Raw genomic sequence first — 6502 nt, 5'->3', positions numbered from 1 at the left:
CAAAAAGCATTGGTCAATATGCCCTTCCAAAAAAAGAAAAAAAAAAATTAAACATTAATAATTATTCTATACATATAAATCCTTTAAAACAGTCCTGTCCCAGACAAGAATTCACAGCTAGCAATGTCCCGATCCAGCTTTTTCCACTTCCGATCCGATACCGATATTACAGCCTTGAGTTTTGGCCGATACTGATCCGATCCAAGCGCGTATTATACATATTCACTTATTTTGTTGTCAGTCATGTTAGAAAAGGTTTGATCAAGCGATATTACTCTAACAAGAACAACTACTTAATCGGGTTAGGTAGAATGATCCACAACAGTTGGTATGAGAAACTGACCCGTTTATTGTTAACAGGGTTAAATAAACAAACTTTAAACTTTAACATTAACATTAAATAAAAAATATAGCTGGTTTGCTTTGGCTGCTTTGGCCCCTTAATAAATAGAAAAGAAATCAACACAAGAAATCTTTAAAATGTCTAACATTGAAATTAAAATAGCAGCAAGACTCCACACACTTGTGCTTTGGCACCCTAATAAATAAAAAATAGATTAACACCACAAGACATTGTTGACATTTAACAAACAATGCAGCCTTTCCTTTTCAGTTATTTTTGTAGTGTCAGTGCCAGCCTGGTGCTGCTGTTTCCTGTGACCAACAGAGGGGACAAAAAACCACACACAATATTGTACAACTGTTTAAACAAGCAATAGTCCATCCATGGCTCCAATTTCACTAATTGTGCCCAAAACAATGCCATCAGTGTTCTTTACTTAAACAGTAAGAGTGTAAACCAAATAAAAATATCACTCTCAAAAAACCAGAGCAGAAAACAAATAGTCAGTTAACTAAGTTGACCGCTACTCTTCCTACCCTTCCTGTGTGTGTCTGCCGCCTGCATGCTGGCCTGGTGGATTGATAGTAAGAGCTGGAGCGGATCACTGGAATGGACTGCTTGAATCGCGGAGCGCTGGGCTGGCCGGAAAACCTGGATCGGATTCCGTGAAAAACTGGATCGGAGCTCTTGGATCGGCATTTTTCCATGCAGTCCGATCCGATGCACGTTTTTTGCTAATATCGGCGGCCGACACCGATCCAAATATCGGATCGGGACATCCCTATTCACAGCAATTAAAAAAATGTGTTAAAAGCCTTTAAAATCTAAAACTAACAGTATGTACTGATAGGAGATGTATTGCTACACTCATCTTTGTTTTAAAATATATTTTTTTGTGAAAATGTTGGCCCTTCAAAGATGTGCCCCAGACTTTTGTTAACTCCATCAGATTTCAACAAAAACATCATTTAATCAGGTATAAAATGAGTTAGCTATATCCCAAGGACTCGTCTCTCACTTTCTATTCTCCAGAAATGCAGGGGTGCTGCTCTAATGGAGCTCTACTGGTAAGTAGAGTTGTACCGATACCAGTATCGGAAATGCCTCTGATACTGCCTAAAATGCGGTATTGGGCATCAGCGAGTACAGCCTATGACCAATCCGATACCACGTAATGCCTCACGTCATTACGCATACACACGCAAACGAAATGGAAACGGTGTGTAGTTTAAAAAGGTTTCTACTGTAGCCTTTAAAATGTCTTTTTTACCAAATTGTGAGGCTGCACTTTAACCTGTGTCTTGATCTGTGTCAACACTGGATAATAATAATGATAAAAAAAAGTTTTATGGCATTCATTCTACTCTTATGTATTTATTTCTTAATATTTTACATAGAGTTTTAGGAGCTGAGACATACAACAATTCATATCCCATCCATTTTTATTTTACACGCTGGTATCGGATCGGTACATCTACTGGTAAGCTTTCTATTTCTTGATAAATTCATTAAATAATGTTGTTATCGGGTGTGTCTCAACCATAACATATCAACTCCGGTTTAAAAATGAACATTTTGAATAGCATTGAGAGAACCCTTAGAAAATTTGAAAAATAAAATGGCTATGACTGCTGTGAAGTTAATTACTGTAAAACTTCAATTAGTAGCCCCGGCTATTATTTGCTTAAATCACTGAACTCTGGTATAGGCATCTATCCGGGACAGGCCTTTAAATTCCTTTCACACAAAACTGTTGCTCAGCAAAGATCAGGAAAAACTATCTTTAATTGTTTTGGCATGATGTTGGCATTTAGAGAGGTTATTAATAGTGAACCAATGCACACTGCTTCAACCATTATCTCCATCATGTACAACCTGCCGAAATTGTTCACTTATTGAATTCACCAACCTCTTGTTCTGGCTCAGTGGGATGCTCCTGAGACAGTTGTATTTACTGATCTGACGTCAGTTCATTTCAGCTCAGTGGGCAGTAAAAGAGGCGAAGCCATGCTATTGAGACAAGATACCGGGGCGATGGATTCCCCAATACTGAACCTGCCCAGATTACTACACAGAGAATATTGAGCCAGTAATCAGAGCTGAATGAAGCTGAAATTGTGAAGTCCATAGCCCCATCATTCTCACCTGACCCCTGGCTTACCTCCAGCACACACGCAGCCAGGCATTAATCTTAAATGGAAACACACACACACACACACACACACACACACACACACACACACACACGCTGGCACAGAGGCACCTTTGCACAAAGAACACAGTCAAATACATGAACAGTTACATAAAGACAATATTCAGCCAGACCAAGACAAGGAGAGAAAACAATTTTAGGAACAAATGGGCGGTAGAAGAGAGGGCTGTGTACATCCTACAGGCAGATCAGCAAACACTCCACATATTCTGTCACACACACACACACACACACACACACACAACCAAAGGATCAAGTTTGTCTAGCTGAGTCGCTGTGTTTAAGTCAGCCAGGGTGATATACCAGTATCTACGTCCCCATAGGGTTGTGTGTCTTCCTGCTGCTACTGATGATAAGAGAGGCCGACCTGTAGACTGCAGTCACACACACACACACGCACACACACACACACACACATACACACACACACACACACAGACACACACCTCAGCAGGAGACAGAGTTTGTCTGGCACTGCGATACTGTAGGTAGGATGAGATACTGTGGGATGTTAAAACCAGAGAGGATGCACAGAGACAGTAGCCGTCATTTCAAAGGGGTCTTATCAACAGCCGTAGACCCAAATGCCTCTGGACACAACTGGATAGACCTTCAACCAATCAGAGCAACGAAACATGGTGCTGAATGACAGACACATGTAAACAGGCTATAGCATGCAGAGATTAGCTGTAATTGTGCACCATCAATATGTCTATGATCAAGTGATACTGTTTTTGCCTCAGAATGTAAACATGGTATTTCAACAGAAAGTTCTATATCAGCTGCAGCCATCTTGGTTGTTTTCGATGTACTATGTATTCAGCCCATTCTCATTCCCAACCTGTCAAAAACTGCTGCTTTGTCAGAGATCTTGGTATCAGGTTCTGACACACACAGGCACCTTTTGTGGCGGTATGATACACACTGGGCAGCAGTTGTTGATGCAATGGGCAACAACTTGTCAAAAACAGCCATTTAGTCAGTGGACGTTCACATCAGATACCGATGCTCAAAGGCAGATTTTGCAGCATTATGAAACACACCAGCTGCTGGCAACTACCATAATATAAAGAGCAAGAAAGTCCCTATAGGGCGGTCAAGATGAGATCCTGGTCCCCATCTTGTGCTGAGCCTTTTTTTTTTATTTTTTTTTTTATCTCTATCAGGTTTTCCCTGGGCATACATTTCACCCCCTCCCCGGCCTCTATAAAGCTAACTTCATACCCCTAATTTGTAAATTAGGTAAGACCTGGCTCACTGGACAGCCTTGCCATTGTCTCTTACAGGAAGAGTGAACCTCTTTAAGATGAATAAACTTCCACGGTTGTTATATCCCTCCCAAATGATTCCAGCTCTTTTAACAAGGAAATCACTTTTAGTTCTAAATAGTTCACTGTCTTCCTTCCTTTGGAGGAATAAGAGGGTTAGGTTGAAAACATACTACATTGCAGAGTCCTTTTGTAGAAGGGGGCTTGGGGGTGCCGGATATTAAACGCTACCAAATTGCATGCCTCTGTAACTATATATGGCACTGGTTTAGAGAAGACCCCAATATTCTACTTGGCCTACTTGGAGGCTGCCCCTGTGGCCCCTATTTCTCTCTGTAACATTTTATACGCTTCCAATAATGTAGCAATGTGAAGGGCAATTTTATCCTACAAAATACTTTAAAAGTTTGGAGATTGACAAGGAAATTCGAAAATTTTGTTTCCCTCCTTACGCCTGTCCACTTAAACCCAGAGTTTTCCCCTAGTCTGATGGACCACACTTTTTCCCTGTGGGCTGAAAGGGGTATAAGGACTGTAGGTGACCTGATAAGGGATGGTACATTGATGTTCTTTGATCAGCTTAGAAAGAAGTATTATCTTCCGTAGAATAACTTTTTCAGACATTTGCAGATACATAGTTTTATCTCTTCTGCTGTGAAGTTACACCGCTACGGGTTCTCCCTCTCAGCAGTAGAAAATGTTATTCAAAATTTTGACACCAAGAAACTTGCTACCAGGTTTTATGGGGTCCTGTCAATCCCAAATAATGACTACATGGGTTTAATCAGATCTCTTTGGGAAGCTGATTTTGGAGAGGCTATTGAGAAAGATAAGTGGGACAGTATCTGGTCATGCTCTTTAGGTTGTTTATTCACCAACAAAGCTAGGGAGTTGCAATTTAAGGTTATATATAGGCTCCAGATTACCTCACTGAAATGCAACAACTTTAATGCTTCACCTTCAAAATATTGCAGCAAGTGTAAAATTTCTGAAGGGTCATATTTCCATTGTATCTTTAACTGCCTCCTTATTAAGGACTTCTGGGTCAAAGTATGTAAAGAAATTGACATTATTCTAAAGAAAAGGATAACTCTTGATCCTATGTTTTGCATTCTTGGGATATAATCAGTAGCACTGAACCTTAGCCCCTCTTCACTGAAGCTGCTTAAGGTGCATCTTTTTAGTACAAGGAGGTGTGCTCTTCTTCAGTGGATTTCAGATACTGTCCCGGCAGTTTCATATTGGATCCGGAGCACTATGAAACTTGTAATGGACCTGCATGGACCTGCATTTGTATAGCGCCTTTCTAGTCATCTAGTGACCACTCAAAGCACTTTTTACACTACGAGTCACATTCACCCATTCACACACACATTCATACACTGGTGGCCGAGGCTACCGTACAAGGTGCCACCTGCTACTCAGTTTTTAACACACTCACACAGCAATTTGGGGTTCAGTATCTTGCTCAAGGATACTTCGACATGCAGCCTGGAGAAGCCTGGGATCGAACCACTGATCTTTCGATTGGTGGACGACCCGCTCTACCTCTGAGCCACAGCCGCCCCCTTGTACCCTTTGAAGCTGGTTTTTTTCACATTTGGGACCCTTCTCTGGACTATATTGGAAATGATGGGGCCTGGGCCCTCAGGAGTGGACTGTATGGACTTGCATGGACTGAGGTCTCCATGTAGGTTTTTGTGCTCAATATGCCACTATCTCTTCAACATACCTGATCACATATGTGTATATATATATATATGTATATATATACACACACATATACACACACACATATACATATATATATATATATATATATATATATATATATATGTAGAAGCCTAAACTAAACTAACATGATAGTTCTGGCCAAACATGTCAAAGTCTGCCATTAAATCTGCCTATTATGTTCTTCACTCTTCATCAGTAAAGTCAGTTGCAGTATTAATGCTGCTAACTTATATGAACTGCATGTCCCTGTTTGGCAAACAGCTGGATTTATTCAACATAACAAACTGATGAGCCACATCCATCTTAGTATTCCTGAATATTGCTCCTGTTAAGAACAGGCCTCACATAATCCATCATTCAGTGTGTGCAGCACCAGCATCGGTGATGGACAGCATGCTTTCAGTTGACTCCAAGCATCTAAAGAGAGACATTTATGTGTACATCGACACAGGTCTCTGCTTTCAGATTAACAAATGAAGTGCTGAGCTGCTTAACTGGAGCTGTGGCTGTCAGGTCCTTATCAGCAGTGCGGAGGAGCTTGTTTCGTCCCCCACATCACATCAGCTATCGACAGCTTCACCACAGAGCTACCATGTAGAATGTATGTGACACCATGTGTTTAAAGACCATATGTCTTGGAACAGCCAGCACTGAAGATGGTGGCTTTACAGTAATCAATAATGTTGTAAGACTATGTTTAAATGATAGGTTTGTAATTGGGGGGTAGTTCATGTTTTTTGACAGCTCAAAAAATGTCCCGTTTTAGTTTTAATTAAAAAAGAAATCTCCTTGCAAGGTTGGTAATGGTGCCATTATGGTTCACCCAAGCACATTTTTCATACATGTGTGTTTAATGCATTATGGTATTTAGCGCATTATGGCAATATACAAGGGTTTGTTAGAGTATAAGTTAGTATGTAAGACGATTATTAGCGCTCTCTCTGC

This window comes from Epinephelus moara, chromosome 4 (genome assembly GCF_006386435.1).
Source record: "Epinephelus moara isolate mb chromosome 4, YSFRI_EMoa_1.0, whole genome shotgun sequence".
In the NCBI taxonomy this organism is placed as follows: domain Eukaryota; kingdom Metazoa; phylum Chordata; class Actinopteri; order Perciformes; family Serranidae; genus Epinephelus; species Epinephelus moara.
This window is presented reverse-complemented; position numbering follows the sequence as displayed.